Consider the following 15,731-nt stretch of genomic DNA (forward strand, 5'->3'; position numbering starts at 1 on the left):
AGATTTTTACTAGACTTTCAAAGAATAATTAATGCTAAAATTCCTCAAATTATTACATGTAGTAGAAAAAATGAGCATTATACAATTCCTTTCAGGAGGCCACAGATATCCTAATAAGCAAACAACATAAAGATTTAAGACTAAAGGTAATGACAGACCCATTTCCTTTATGAATGCAAATGTAGACATTATCAGTAAAATACTTATAAATTAATTCAAAAATCTGTCAAAAATCAACAAATATAATCAAGTATATTTCATCCCAGAAATGCAAGGATGGATAAAAGTACATGAATCCATAAATGTAAGCCACCATATAGAAAAAAATGAAAGAAAATTAAAAACGTAATCATCTCATTAGTTACAGAAAACACCTATGACAACATCCAATACACCTTCATGAATGAAAGTTCCAGAGAAATTAGAGACACAAGGAGCAAACTTCAAAATGATAAAGGCAGTTTATAGAAAACCCATAGCCCATATCAAACAAAGAAATATTCAGAGCAATTCTGCTAAAATCAGGAAGAAATCAAGGTTGTCCACTCTCTCCATACACATTCAATATAGTACTTGCACTGCTAGCTAGTAAGACAGTTTAAGGAGATCAAGAGGATACAATTGGAAAAGGAAGAAGTCAAAGTATTGTTACTTGAAGATTATATAATAGTATACATAAGTAATCCAAAAATTTCCACTGGAAAATATACATATCTGATAAAAACCCAAACAAGGTAGTTGGATACAAAAGCAATCCATATATATATGAAAAATATATTGATAGATACTGTGAAAGCAACATACTTCACAATAGACATAAATGACTCTAATCAACCACAGGAAAGGAATGTATGTTAAAAACTTTGGGTCACTGAAGAAAGAAATTGAAAAATATCAGAAGATAAAGAAGTATGGGGAATATCAGAAAATATCTCCCACACTCATGGGTCAGTATTATTAAAATAGAAAAACATGGCCAATCTATGAAATCTCCAGATTCCATGCAATCTCCATGAAATTTTTAACGTGATTCTTCATAGACTGAAAATGTCAATTTCCAGCTTCCTATAGAAACACACACACACACACACAGACACACACACACACAAATTCCTAGAAATCTAAAACAATCTAGAATAATAAAAGAAGTAGAGTCAGAGACACTCACCTAGATATCAGGTTGTACTTTAGAGCTATAGCAGCTAAAACACCATGGCTTTGAAACAAAAATTAACATATTGAACACTTCAATCAAATTGAGGACCCAGATATTAAGTCAGACATCTGTGTGTTAAAAATGGTTCACACGTGAAACTACATGAGAAGATTTCTGAGAGCTTGTGAGAAAACTCAAAAACAATACAAGAGTCTTGTAACCTCTGTTTCTTACAGTATAGGTTATTTTTGGAATCTGCTTTCATGCCCGTCCCAGGTTTAGTAAATCAAGCAGGTTTTGCTTCTGGTTATCTATCATTATATTTTGTTATTCAAAAATGTTCTAAATAGATTGTTATTCTTTTGGTATTATACAGTTTAGCCTCATGTGAACTTGCTCATGACCTTGCTTATACTTCAAAGTACTCTCAGACTATAAATTGTCTCATGCCATGGAAGAAGTTGGCTTTTTCTTGAGATTTTTAGTCAGTCTCATTTATAGGGGCCATTCTCCCAGGTTCAAGCTACCAACTAGAACTGAAATACTCCAGACACTTGACTTTGATAAAGATGCCAGATATACACATTGAAAAAAGACACCATCTTTAACTAACTGAATTTGACAAACTGAATGGTGTTATGTGGAAAAATCCAAATAGATTTAAACCATAATCAAAACATAACTCCAAATGGATCAGAGAGTTCAGCCTTAGACCAAATAAATTGAATGGGTTGTCATAGAGGAAAAAGTAGGGAATAGGCTTGAACTCATTGGACCTGGTGAAAACATTCTCAACTCAACACTGTTAATACAAACACTAAGATAAAAATTTAATGAATGAAACCTCATAAAACTGTAAAGTGTCTGCATGGCAAAGGACACCATCATTGTGACAAAGCAGCAGGTTACAGAACAGAAAAGGATTTTTACTAAGTATATACCTGAAAGAGGACTAATACCCAAAATATATAAAGAACTAAAAACTATTTAAAACTAGATTTCAAGATAATAAATAATCCAATTGGCAAGTAAGCTAATTATCATATAGAATGTAGATGTAAATAGAATTTTAGAAAGAAGAAGTTGAAATGGCTGAGGAATACTTAAAGAAATGTTTAAAATCGGTAGCCATCAGGGAAATATAAACTAAAATTACTTTGAGATTTAATCTAATAGCAGTCAGAGTGGATAAGACCAATAAAACCAGTGGCAGATCTTGGTTATAGAGTGAGGAGAATATTCATCATTGCTTTTGGAGGGCAATCCCATACTGTCTCTAGAAAATCAGTGTGGAAGTTTCTCATGAAAATGAAAATTAATCTACCTCAAGACCAGCTATACTATTCTTGGGTATATACCCAAGAATAACTCTTCATATCACAGAGAAACTTGCCCAACCATTTTCAATGCTGCTCTATTCATAATAGCAGAAATTGTCAATAACCTAGTTATATACCAACATAAGGATGGATAATGAAAATGTAGTGCATTTACACAAAGAATTATTATTCAGTCATTAAAAATATATTGTGAAATTTACAGGTTAATGAATGGAGGCAGAATAAAATAATCCTGAATGTGGTAACTCAGATGTATAATGACAAATATGGTATGTACTCACTGTTAAGTGGATATTAGGTTTTAATTAACTGATAACCAAGCTACATCCAATAGAATCACAGAGGTTAGGCAATGAGTAAAGGACTATAGGGGGCAAAGAGGCATCAGCAAATTGAAATAGAGTAGATATTCATGGATGGATGAGGATGGATAGCTGGAACACAAAGGTTAAGGGTGGAAGGAGTGGGGAGTGCAAGGCAGAGTGGGCATGAAGAGAGAGCTATAATTATGGGTCTTTCCAGGGGAAGTATGAAACGTAATGTAGGAGAAGCTCCCATATATGAAGACAAGCTAAAGAAAATTACCAAATAATATTGAAGACAAAGCTCCAATTGGACATCTCTTGTTAACAAATGAGTTTCCAATACTGGGGTTGGAAAGTATATATATATATATATATATATATATATATATATATACTTTTAATGACATTCCTCCATACTCAGATCAGCCTTGATCAACTATCATCAAGAAAGATCCCCCTGCCACTCCTCTGCAGCACATAGGTAGAAATACATAGACCCACAGGCAGACATTACTGAAAGAATAAATAATAAGAGACTATAGGCCATTCAACTCTAAACAGACATCTCTATCAAATCCCTCCTACAAGGCTCAGGAAACCCTACAGAAAGAGACACAAAAAGAGTGTAAAAGTCAGAGGGTATAGAGAAGAACCAGAAAATAATGTATTCTAAGTCAACAAGATAGATACACATTTGAATTCACAGATACAGAGACAGCATTCACTGATCCTTCACAGGTTGGCGTCAGGATTTCTTTGTATATATCATAAGTTCCAGATTAATATTTATTGAAGTTCTTGATCATAAGAATGAGTAGATTTCTGGTTCCTGTACCTCCTGTTGGACTCCATTTTACTCTTTTTTTTTCTTTTCTGTCCATTTGTTCTGTCCAAGTGTGATGTGTTAGATTTTCTTTTGTCTTATATTATAGTATGAAATTAAACCCGATTTTGATGAGCACTGTAATTTTTAGAGGATTTGAATAAACCAAAACCTGTATTATGATCTCTTTTGGTATGTGGCTCAAACATCTTGCTCCAAAAATCATTTCTTCACAGAAGATATCGCAAACATTTAGGTTTTATTTTCAAAATTTATGTAAGTTCCCATTATCAATAATTAGTGATAGATATGATACATTGAGCCAGCTTTAATGAAATAACAGTGGAAAGAAACTGGATAGACTCTATCTCAGCAACAATAAGGCTGTTTTGGAAACAGAAACACAGATGTATGTTCCACTTCAATCATCAATATTAACCACAGCAATAAAAAAATAATCCCCAATGTTCCAATGCACTGCCTGTGAGAAAGGACCTTTTATAGTTTCATGAATTGGTCTCCGTTTACTTCTCCAAGCTAGCAGGGTTGTACATTTGGAAAAGCAGTGCAACACTTAATCTATTCTGACAGAATCTTTAATAGTGCAGACTGGTGACATGAATGTTCAAATGACTGCAGTGCCCAGTGAAACAGAGCCTAATTGTCTTATTAAACCATTTTAGAGGTTGTATTTATTTATCAGTGGAAGATGTTATAGAGGGGGGAAAAATGGAACCTACTTGGGTGAAGGTTAAGGAATGCATACTTTAACTGCCATTATAAAAAATGTACTATGTGGGAGACAGGTTTAGATGAAAAGTGCAGTTATAGTATCTTAAAATAAATACATAAAAACTAACTGAAGTCAGATGACATTTTAACCTGCTATTTTTAACAGTAGGAAGGGAATTTTTAGCTTGAGGTTAAAAAGTAATTATTTCAATTTCTATTTAAATGTTAAAGTTATATTTTGAGCAAAGATTTCAATGTGGTGCTGAGTTCATCAGCCCTGAAATATATTACTTAACATAAAGGACAAGAACAATTTTTTTTAAGTTTCTGCAACATTTACTTCTACTGTTTCTTCCCTCCAGACCTTCCCAAATATCATCTCTTGCTCTCCTTTTTATATTCATGGCCTCGTTTCCATAAATTACTGCCAAGGACCAGACAAAGCATAAAGAGGGATTCCTGAGCGAAGGGATGTTTGGGAACTGGGAAACAAACAACTGGAAGTCAAATCTTGGGTTCATGCTGGCAGCCTGTGTTCTGCTGACATGGTCTTCCAGACTGCTCTCTGTGTTCTGTTCTGTTCTTGACAGTTTCTTCTTGCTACTGTAAAAACACTCTGGTTGAGGCAGTTCTCTCTGCTAGTAAAAAGTGTAAAAGTTACCTGGATAGCTCATAGGTGGATAGACCGAAGTCAGAAAAGCTGCTATAAAATATTATTAGATCTTCTGACCATGTCAGAAATCCTGTTAGAAAAATTCTTGAGGCTGTTTTAGTTCTGCAGAGGTCTGCACACAGCTCAGTGCTCTCTCTCTCTCTCTCTCTCTCTCTCTCTCTCTCTCTCTCTCTCTCTCTCTCTCTCTCTCTCTCTCTCAAATTCTAAAGGGAAACTGCTATTGCTTTTTTGCTATCTCATCTCATGCAGACCAAAAACCCAGCTTTTCATTTATATATCACTTCAGTTATTTATTCCAGGTTCCCTTTTGATTATCTTAGTATTCAGCATCCCATGAACCACAAGCTTCTTAATTTTGAGGAAACAGAAAGCACACATATGTTTTTAACATTGCTAAACAATTCAGAAATTTGCCTGCCTCTGTTACACACCAATGCTATGCTAGCTAGATGGGATCCTGTCCTGAAATTAGTATTTCTACCACATCTGGGCCTAGCCTTGTTCTCTCTCAGGCTGACCCTGAACTTTGGAATCCTTTTGACTTTGTAAACCTAAGCAAAAACCTTATCTGGGTGGGATCGCCTGAGATGACCACTCCTTGAATCTCTTTATCTCCTTTCTTAGTAAATGTCTAACAAGTTGGCTCACAGCTTGGCAGCTGCCTTTGCTCCTTTAGATTCATGAAGTCTCTCATATAATTCATATTACATCCATATTTTTTTTGCATAGTGGAGAAATTATATGTTTTCAAATTTTACCATTTTGCTGAGACATAGCCACAGCCTCAACTTCTGGACACCTGCTGTTTTTATCTGTCATGGAGTCATAAATATTAACGGGGAGGACATTCCCCAGAAGAAAAGAGTCCTCCACTACTAGTACTGGTTCCAGAAAATATGATCCTTAGTACACAACCTAGCCTTAAGCCCACAGCAGCCATTGTAGGCATACACTGGGGTCCTGTCCCAGTGCAAGGAGCCAAGCTACTCTGTCTCTATCAAGGCTGGCCTGGCTCGGCAAATTACTATTACATTCATATATGCATATTCATAAACATCTATCTATCTATCTATCTATCTATCTATCTATCTATCTATCTATCATCTATAACCTGGACAGTCTTTATAATGTAACTCATGTATGTTTTTGGGACTGACCATTTGATGTTGGTTAACCAATTCATGTTCTGATTCTTGGCGAAGACTATTTCTCCCATTCTCAGCATTTCTTAGTAGCTTGTAGATGGTTTTAGATTTGAGTCTTATGAGCTTTACTCCACAAACAATGCCGTTTTTCTTGGTGCCACCATTGTTCAGCCCATGTTGAACAATTTTCGTAATGTGCCTTTATGGCTGTAACTCATGACATTACTAGAATACACATTGTCACAGGAAACTCTGTAATCCTATGGTTCTTTCTTACCCTTCTTGCCAATGTTTTCTGAGCATTAGCATGACTGTGTTTCATAGACGTATCCACTATGAAAAGGAAACCACACAATACCTAACAACAATGTAATATTTGTTCTTTTATCCACAGGTGTAGCTCTTTTTTTTTTTGTTTTTTTTTTTTTTGTTTTTTGCTTTTTTGTTTTTCGAGACATGGTTTCTCTGTGTAGCCCTGGCTGTCCTGGAACTCACTCTGTAGACCAGGCTAGCCTCGAAATCTATAACTCAGAAATCCGCATGCCTCTGCCTCCCAAGCTGGGATTAAGGCGTGAGCCACCACCGCCCGGCACAGGTGTAGCTCTTATTCCTATTTAAGGAAACTTCTATTTGCATGTGATGGATCTAACTACAGAAAATCACAGTAGCCTGTTTAATACATCTATCATATCTCATAATTTAGTGTTGTCCTATACAGAGCAAAAGTTACATAGACTATGTGCACAAAATTAATATTTTTAGGTGATAAATTGATATTCATGTTTTTAAGATGAAGAATAGTATTTTAATGAATATATTTTCATGTGTATATCTTTCTTATCCTTTTTATGTTTCTTAATTAATCCACTATTCATTAGCATTACTTGGAATAGCATAACCAAACCATACTTATTTCAAGACTACAAATTCTCCAGACCATTTTCTCTAACTTAGGAAATAATGTGGAGAATATATTGACTAGTTGATTATGATTAAATGTGCTTCATCATCATTGTCCAGAAGTAAGCTCCTATAACTGCTATAATCTTCTTCATCAAACTCCATATGAAGACCTACATTAATTAAATGAGAGTAATAATGTAAAGAAAATATATTCTTTAATAAAAATACATGGTTTTACTTTTGTATGTGATAATGTTTTCTCAAAATGTGATTCATAATTATGATCAAGCTTATTTATCAAATGTTGCCAAAACTGTAGAAAAAAATATGTAAAATTATAAATCATTATGTACTTACTTTATAATGTTTATAGTTATTTCTTTTATATATATAATAGAAATATGGATAGAGTTGAAGAGTTGGCTTCGTGGTAAGATCATTTATTGCTCTTGAGATGACCAGGACTCCATTCACAACGCCGAATAGTACCCTCAACCTGTCTGAAATTCTAGATTCATTGAACTTGATGTCATTATCTGTCCTCTTTGGGAAATAGGGACATAGGTGGTATGTAGGCAGAAAATAAAATAATTAAATATTTAAAAAACATTGTGGACGTTTAGCCCGTTTATACAAAAGTATTTTATATATGAATAAAATAATAATATTTTATTTTAAAAATATTTATATTAAATTTTTCTTAGTTATATGGATATTTGAATGCCTTTGTATAGGTCTTTCCACCTACACAAGAGAGTCCCAATATGTTGTAATCACTACTGCTGAAGTTAGAGATCATAATGATCCACCCACTGGATATTCACAGGTACCAAGAACAGTTTAGAGACAAGTTTAGATCATGCACATAGAACATAGATGATATTAATCACTGAGCCATGTCTCCAACTGTAAAGATCATATTTCCAGCTCTAAAATTATTCCTAAATCATTTTACCATAAATTTAGTTTCAAGTGTTCTAATATTATGATTAGAATATACATTATGCTCAATTAAATAGTTTGATGCAAAGTGAAAGGTTAAACTTTCAGAAATATCAAAGTTCATTTCATGGAAATATGTTAATGTCTACTTGTGCTATTAATAAAAACTGTGTCTTCTCCAGAATATTTCTAATTTTCTCAAAATTAGAAAAATCAATGTCGTGCTTGTTTTCTTTTAATTACTAAATTTCAAAATATTAACTTTTTATTCAATTAACTGTATCATTAACTTTATGAAAATTAGAAGAATAAATTCATGCTGCTTTACAAATTCTACTGTGACTTGGTTTTACTTACTTACATATAACCTAAAAAACATAAATTGTTTGATAGTGGTATTGTTATTAAAACAATCATTTTGACATCTTTCTTTTCCTATCAAGGATATTTTATACTACTCTGTTGATACAAAATAGTGGCCTTCCACATCAAACCTAATTAATTAGCATATATGTATGCTATATTACATACTTTATATTTATATTCCTGAATAGAACAATAGAAGCTTCTCAGTCCATTTAATTCCATTTAAATTTACTTGTAGTCTTAAGGCTGACAGTTTGGTATTGGACGCCAAACTGGTGTGTTCTTTACTATTATAATTCCTTAGTTGCTATTAATTCTTTGTTAAGGTTGACATCTCATAGGCTTCCTACCTTCCAGATTATCATATCTTTTATAAAATAGTTTAAAATAATGATGTTTCTGAACTTATGTCTTTATTCAAAATGGTGATCTTAATTTTAGGAAAATGAATCAGGTACATAATAATTTTGTCAAAAATACTTCTATGTTGTTGCAAATAGAATATTTTAGTAAAGACTCATACTTTACATGTGTTTATAGTTAGCACTACTATATTCATATACATCATTTTTCTATAACTATTTGGTGAGTTCAACAACCAGAGAACCTTTTAGGTCATGAGGCTAAGAATCACACCACTTATTCTATTTATGTAGAATATTAGCATTCCTACTCATTTCAAATAAGTCCATAATAATTTTTAAAGTAATGTGGTAAAATCATAAAAAAATTTCAGCACATAACTGTACTAATGTCATTATATTTCATTACTCATTAGAACTCTGAACAGTATGCTGCAATATATTCCTCCAGTTCTTCATCAACAGTACACATCTTTTAATACTTTACATTTTAGATCATGATACTCCTGTATATTCAGAACATTCTAACTTCTTAATATAACCAGAAGAATATACTATCCACCTAAATAAGACAGCCAGTCTTCTATACCTATTTCTAATCTTACGTTGCCCCTAATACAAGAGAAATTACATTTTCATTGCACCATTGAAGTCCCTTGTAACCCAAGTACAATAAAGTAAGCATGGATTTCATAATCATCTCTAGAAACTTAACACCTTTTCTTTTATTAAGTCTAATATCATTTATAGATTCATATGTTTCTTTTCTTCACATGAACAAAGAATAAAACTTAAAAGAACATAGCTAACTGTTTAGCACTCCATATTTCAACTATGTTACAGGCATGTTTTTTTAGTTATCCCAAATAAGATGAATTGCTATCTTTGACAGTTTTGTAAGGACATTTGAGCTAAGGAAAGCTAAATAATTTACCTTAGGATATATATTACATTAGTAACAGCAACTAAAATGAGTGTACATTCCTCTGATTCTATAATAATTTCTTATTTTGTTTTTCAAAGTGCTCCATCCAGCATTTCAATGATTCTATGCACTCTTGTTAAATTTTTGATCTAGATTCAAAATTTATTTTATTTAAAATTGTCATGATTTTTAAATTTCTTTCTGAGATTATAGTACAGTTGCTACATTTATCCCTTTCTTTTTCTCCTTCCAAAACTTTCTATATACCCCTAATTACTAATAAAGTCTTGGATTTTTTGACTAATTTTATTTCATGCATATGCATATATATATATATCAATTCCTAAATAGTATCTCTCCAGTCCATAAAATAGCACTTTTTATATGTGTGTTCTCATGGCTAAATATTTAACTCTCAGAAAACAGTTGTTGATTTCTTCTCTGGGAAAACACCATCCAAGCTTGACTTAGTTGTCATAGTCCTTTATGTAGAGTTGAGGCCTTGGGGCTATTCTCACCCACTTCGTAATGTTTATTGTTTTGCTTTGTCAGTTACCATGTGTGTGATCATGGTTGTAAGACTTTATGGTTCTAGCTTCTGACATTTCAAGGAGAGAAAACTCTTACAGTCATCTTCTATATCTTAGGATCTTTGTGTATCTCTTCTATAAATCTTCCTCATCCTAACATGCTAGCTAGATTGTTTTGTAGAGTTACCAGCTATGACTGAGATCCATACTCTTCATTTTGATTTTTCTTTCACTTGCTGAACTGGCCTTCTTCTCTTATAATAAGAAGATTTCTTAATGAAGGATAAGGATTATCCTTATCTGTTGGAAGAAATACAAATTGATAGATTATGGTTGGGGATTACACTGGTTTAGTAAATTAACCATGATAGATTCTACTCCAATAATCATGTCCTCAGTAGCATTGAATTCCTTAGTTAGGTTCCCAATATCAGGGATAATTTTTCTCTTGTTGAATAACTCTTAAGTCCAGTAGAAATGTGTTAGCTACAATGAAGGTTTACATGACAAAATTGCAACCTTAGAGTTATAATTATATGGTGGTCATTGATAAGTTTGTAGGCATCATAGCTGGCCAGGAGTGTTGGTACCTCCCTCCTTTGGTAGCTTTCATGGTAACTTCTGGCACTTTTTTTTTTTTTTGAAGAGCTTCATGTAGCCAAGCGTGTACTATATAAGTGAGGAAATTACATTTCTGAAACTTTTGCTTTTATCTACAGAACTTTGGTATTCCAGATATTCCATTCTTTCCCATTATGCAGAGCTAGCTTTGAATTCAGGTCCTTATGCTGGCAAAGGAAGTCTGTGATGGCACTGCATCTCCAGCCCATTTTTATCTTTTCACAAAGAAAGAATGTGTTATGGAATACTGTTCATTAAGATCTGAAGAACCTTTATAATTATTTTAAAACATCTTTGACAAATGACTCAAAATAAGCTTTCTAAGTAACAAAGAATGCAAAACATCAGAACACGATGCTTTTATCACTGTAATTACGGTAAAATTATTATTTGACTTAAATGAACAATGTAGAGTTATAAGTAATATATTTTGAGTATCTGTTAATGAAACTACTGTGACCACTATTTTGCAAAGGCAAAATGGGTAATCTTAACAATGATGTTTCTTGAGGATTAAATCCTTTGGCTTTAGTAAATGCAACATAACAAAACAAGAAGCTTAGACCAAATTTTGATTTTCTCAGTCATACAAAAGAATTTCAAAAAAACCAACATACATATATATATATGTATGTATATATATATATATACATACATATATATATATGTATGTATATATATATATATGTATCAACTTTAGAAAAGATGAACTATCTCAAAACATTAATAATGATGCTATATTTATTTAATCAAATGAGCAATAACTATAAGATTAGAATAAAGTTTGAAAATGTATTCTTCATATTTTAACATCAACATGTATAAAAGATATTTTCATATTGATTCAAATTTCCCACATTTTTATTTTTACTATGACCATGAAATAGCGTACTTATTTGTATTCACTTGTATACAATAAGTATATATTACAATTCACTTATATACAATAAATGTTTAAATATTATACATTTATAATTTGTTTGGGAATATCCTAGGTCACTCATGTAATTACAGAAGTTTTATTTTTAGAAAAGCCCTAAATGTCAAGTTTCTGATTACTAGTGGAAGCTTAGTTACTTACCCTTCATTTTTTCATTTGATGATCTCTTGTGGACATTATTTTGCTGGTTTATTTTTGTTTACAGAGAAACTAAAGCAAACAAAATTCTGATTTTGCTGGGTTCTTTCTGATAAAGATATAAAATCAGATATGTATGCAAACAAATAAAATGTTGTACTGAAAATCATACAGTTCAATTCAATAATGATATTCAAAGAATGTGAATAAATGAATATAATTCTGGCATTTTGTTTTATATCCTCTTACATTTGCAAGGAGTTTCAGAATACAGCAGTAACATAAATGCCCAATTTATGCCTCTATTACTTATCATGTGTATTTGATCCCTTAGTATACCCAATTGTTTTGTTTCACAGGTATTATTAAAACCTTAAATATAAAACAACACAAACATATATTCTTTTAACTAGATAATATTCATTAGTTTGTGTTTAGTTCTATATGATTTTTATTTTGTGTAGCCACCTGCAGCCATGGACCAACTGGGATCTCCTGAAAGGAGAGCTGGAAATGAAAAAAGGAACAGAAGGCAAAAAAGATGAAGCCAAGAAAAAGTACTCTGATCAAGGCTCAAAGTTTAATGTTCAGCTCTTAATTTAAAGGGAAAGCCCCACCAAATCCTTCTTGTGTCAGCTGGATATGGGTGGGGAAACCCTTCCTTGGCCACTGCTGGAGATGTCTAAAGGCAAGCTCAGCAGGGAGTCTATTCTTCTAAGTTCCCATAACAGGCTGTGCATGCAGCCAAGGTGGGAAACTCCACCAGAGTCCTATTATTTTTGTGGTAAACAAGGTCTTTCAGGCCTGCTCCAGGCTTGGGGGAGGGCACAGTTTTGGTTTGTTTTATCCCATTATTGTAATCCTAGATCCTTATTTTTGTGCCATTAGCACTGGGTGACTAGATTAATACTTTTTTCTACTAATTTGTCACATGTTATAGTGTAGAGTGAAAAATTATAGATGCTGGGTATATAGAATCCTTTTTAGACATATAAAATATTCTTTAAGCTTTCTTTATAAGGACATGGAAAATTTTTCTGAGAACCAAGCTGGGAACCAAGCTGAGAACCAAGCTGAGAACCAAGCTGAGAACCAAGCTGAGAACCAAGCTGAGAACCAAGCTGAGAACCATAGTGACAGGGCAAGGCCGAAGTAACAGGGCAGGACCACATTCTTGAGAAAGATAAGCGTACAGAGAGTTTTCACCTGATCCTGACTCATGTAGGTTGGATTCCTTTGGAATGTTCTGCTATTTTTATGTTATGCCACCTTAACAACCCCTCATCCCCCTCCCCATTCCTTGGTTTGTGGTTTTTCCCCTTAAAATCCCCTCTCAAACTGGCTGTTGGGGTCAATTCAGCTCCTGCGTGGGCATATGAATTGACCAGTGGCAGCTAGCTGTCACATGCCCTAATAAACCTCGCTATTGCTCTGGTACACAGTGTCTCGAGCAGATTACTGGGTGATCGCGACTTTCTGAGACTTGAGTGAGGGTCTCCCCTCTGCGGAGGTCTTCAATAGATGTTATACAATCAATGTGTTAGCTGAAATGGCCAACAGTGAGGAGATGGAAGCAGAAGAGACCACCTCCATTACATAAACAGGGACACTAGTGGAGGGATGGGGAAACCAACCCACCTTAAAAATTTTGACACAGAATTGTTCCTGTCTCAAAGAAATGCAGGGACAAAGATGGAGAAGAGACTAAAGGAAAGGCAGTTCAGTGATCAGGCCAACTTGGAATTTATCCAATGGGCAAACACTAAACCTTGACACTGAAAGGATCCTGTAAGGAGCAGGCCCTTAAACAGGACCAACTCCATTTTGTAATAGGAAACTTGTAAGACATGTCTGGACATGTCTGGTACTTGTAAAGGCAAGTCTGGAAATGAAGCTGTGCTGAGATAACCAGACACGAGTGGTTATCTTCCATGTACGTCATCAGTAACTCCAAATTCAGCATAAAAGAGGAGCCTGTCCGAAGCACTTCATCACACTTGTAGCCATGACTGGCTAACGTGATCCTCCGGACAAAGCCTCCTCAGCACCCGGTCATCAAAGAATTAACCGAGAGACCAACACCTTCAACTTCGTGGTCGAGCTCCGCTTGGACTTCAAGCCGAGAGACAACGAACGCCTCCAGCTTCGTGGTCAAGCACCCTACGAGGTCAAATTATCTGGAAGCCACAGCCTGACCCTGCCTTACCGGACTCTGGACCTGTAACCCAAAACCAACATAAGGACTCAGGTCGTATAATCCATGAATGAATGACTTGTCTATTGCTATGCTTATTTCTTTAGTAATTAGCAACTTATTAGCAACTTATTAGGCATATTGTTAGAGGCAACCTATAGTAAATGTGACAATATCTTGTTGTAGCAATAACCTTAGCATTTGCGTTTGTGTTTGCTTGCTGTGCATTATCATTAAAGAAGCAACTGAATTCCACAAACTCTCTGTCTCTTGGCGTACTCTCTTCCCTCTCGAGGAGCTGATGAACTCACAGTCAAATCCAGTATACGATCCCTGAGTGGAGCAGGACCTGTCGCTCCTCTCCCCGCGGGGGATTCAAACCCCTTGCTCTTAATAGATAAGAGACCCTGCTCGCGACAGATCCCCTGATAGGGGAGACACCCACTCAAGCCACAGGAGATTACATCCACACAGAATCACGCAAAAGACCGAACTTGCTGTAAACTGCAAAAGGCTTTATTTCGGGATTTCAGGATATCAACTGGCTGAGGTTGAGACTCACAAGAGGAGCATCAACCCTAAGGCTCGGGAGCAAAGTGTATTTAAAGGAGAAAAACCACAAACTAGGGGGGGTAAAGGGGGAAACCAAGAGGGAACAGTGGAGAAATCCCAACCCACATCATAAAAATAGTAGAGAATTCTTAACTCATTATTTAGCTGGTCATAAACCAGGGTGGGGAGTGGGAAACATCCTGTACACATTTCATTCAGGAATGTGACCTTAACCTGACCATTTTCTTGTGACCATTTTCAGCTAGTTCCTGCAGTGACTTAGCCAACATGTATTATTAGTTCTGCTATTCTTTGTCGAGTGACCTAGCTGACCTGACCCGTGGCTAGTTCTTTCTTTGGGTGGCCAGCTAGTTCTTGGAACCTAGGCCTGTGAACTTGCTAACCTTAATTCAGATGGGGGTCTTAAACTTCTCTATAAATTTTTACATCCATTCAACACTATTACTGATGCTATGTTTTGCTCACAGATGGGAGCTGAGCATGTCTGTCCTCTGTGAGGCTCCACCAGCAGTTGACTGAGACAGATGCATGTACTTACAGCCAATCATTGGACTGAGGTTGGGGACCCCTGTGGCAGAGGAAGGATTGAAGGAGCTAAAGGGGATGGCAACCTCACAGGAAAAACAACAGTGTCAACTCACCTGGATCCTTGGGAGATTCCAGAGACTAAGCCACCAAACAAAGAGCCTACATAGGCTTGTCCAGGGACCCTGGCACAAATGTAGCAGAGAAGTGACTGCCTTGTTAGACCCTAATGGGAGAGTATGCACTGAATCCTGTAGAGACTTGATGTCCTACAGAAGGGGGACACCTCGAAAAGATCATCTTATCAGAGGTGAAAGGAAAAGGGGATGACATGAAGAAGATTGTGAGGCGGGAGCTGGAAGGGGAGCAACATTTAAGATGGAAATAAATAAAATTTTTTTAAAAAAAATAGAAGTCACATTTTTCAATAGATTTAAATTCATAGAAAAGTCAGAAGTCAATTTATTGCTATTTTAAATTATAATGATAGGAAACATCAAACTCTTATTGTCAAAAAATAAATAAATAAATCATGAGC

Source organism: Grammomys surdaster, unplaced genomic scaffold (assembly GCF_004785775.1).
Source record: "Grammomys surdaster isolate TR1022 unplaced genomic scaffold, NIH_TR_1.0 126189, whole genome shotgun sequence".
NCBI lineage: Eukaryota > Metazoa > Chordata > Mammalia > Rodentia > Muridae > Grammomys > Grammomys surdaster.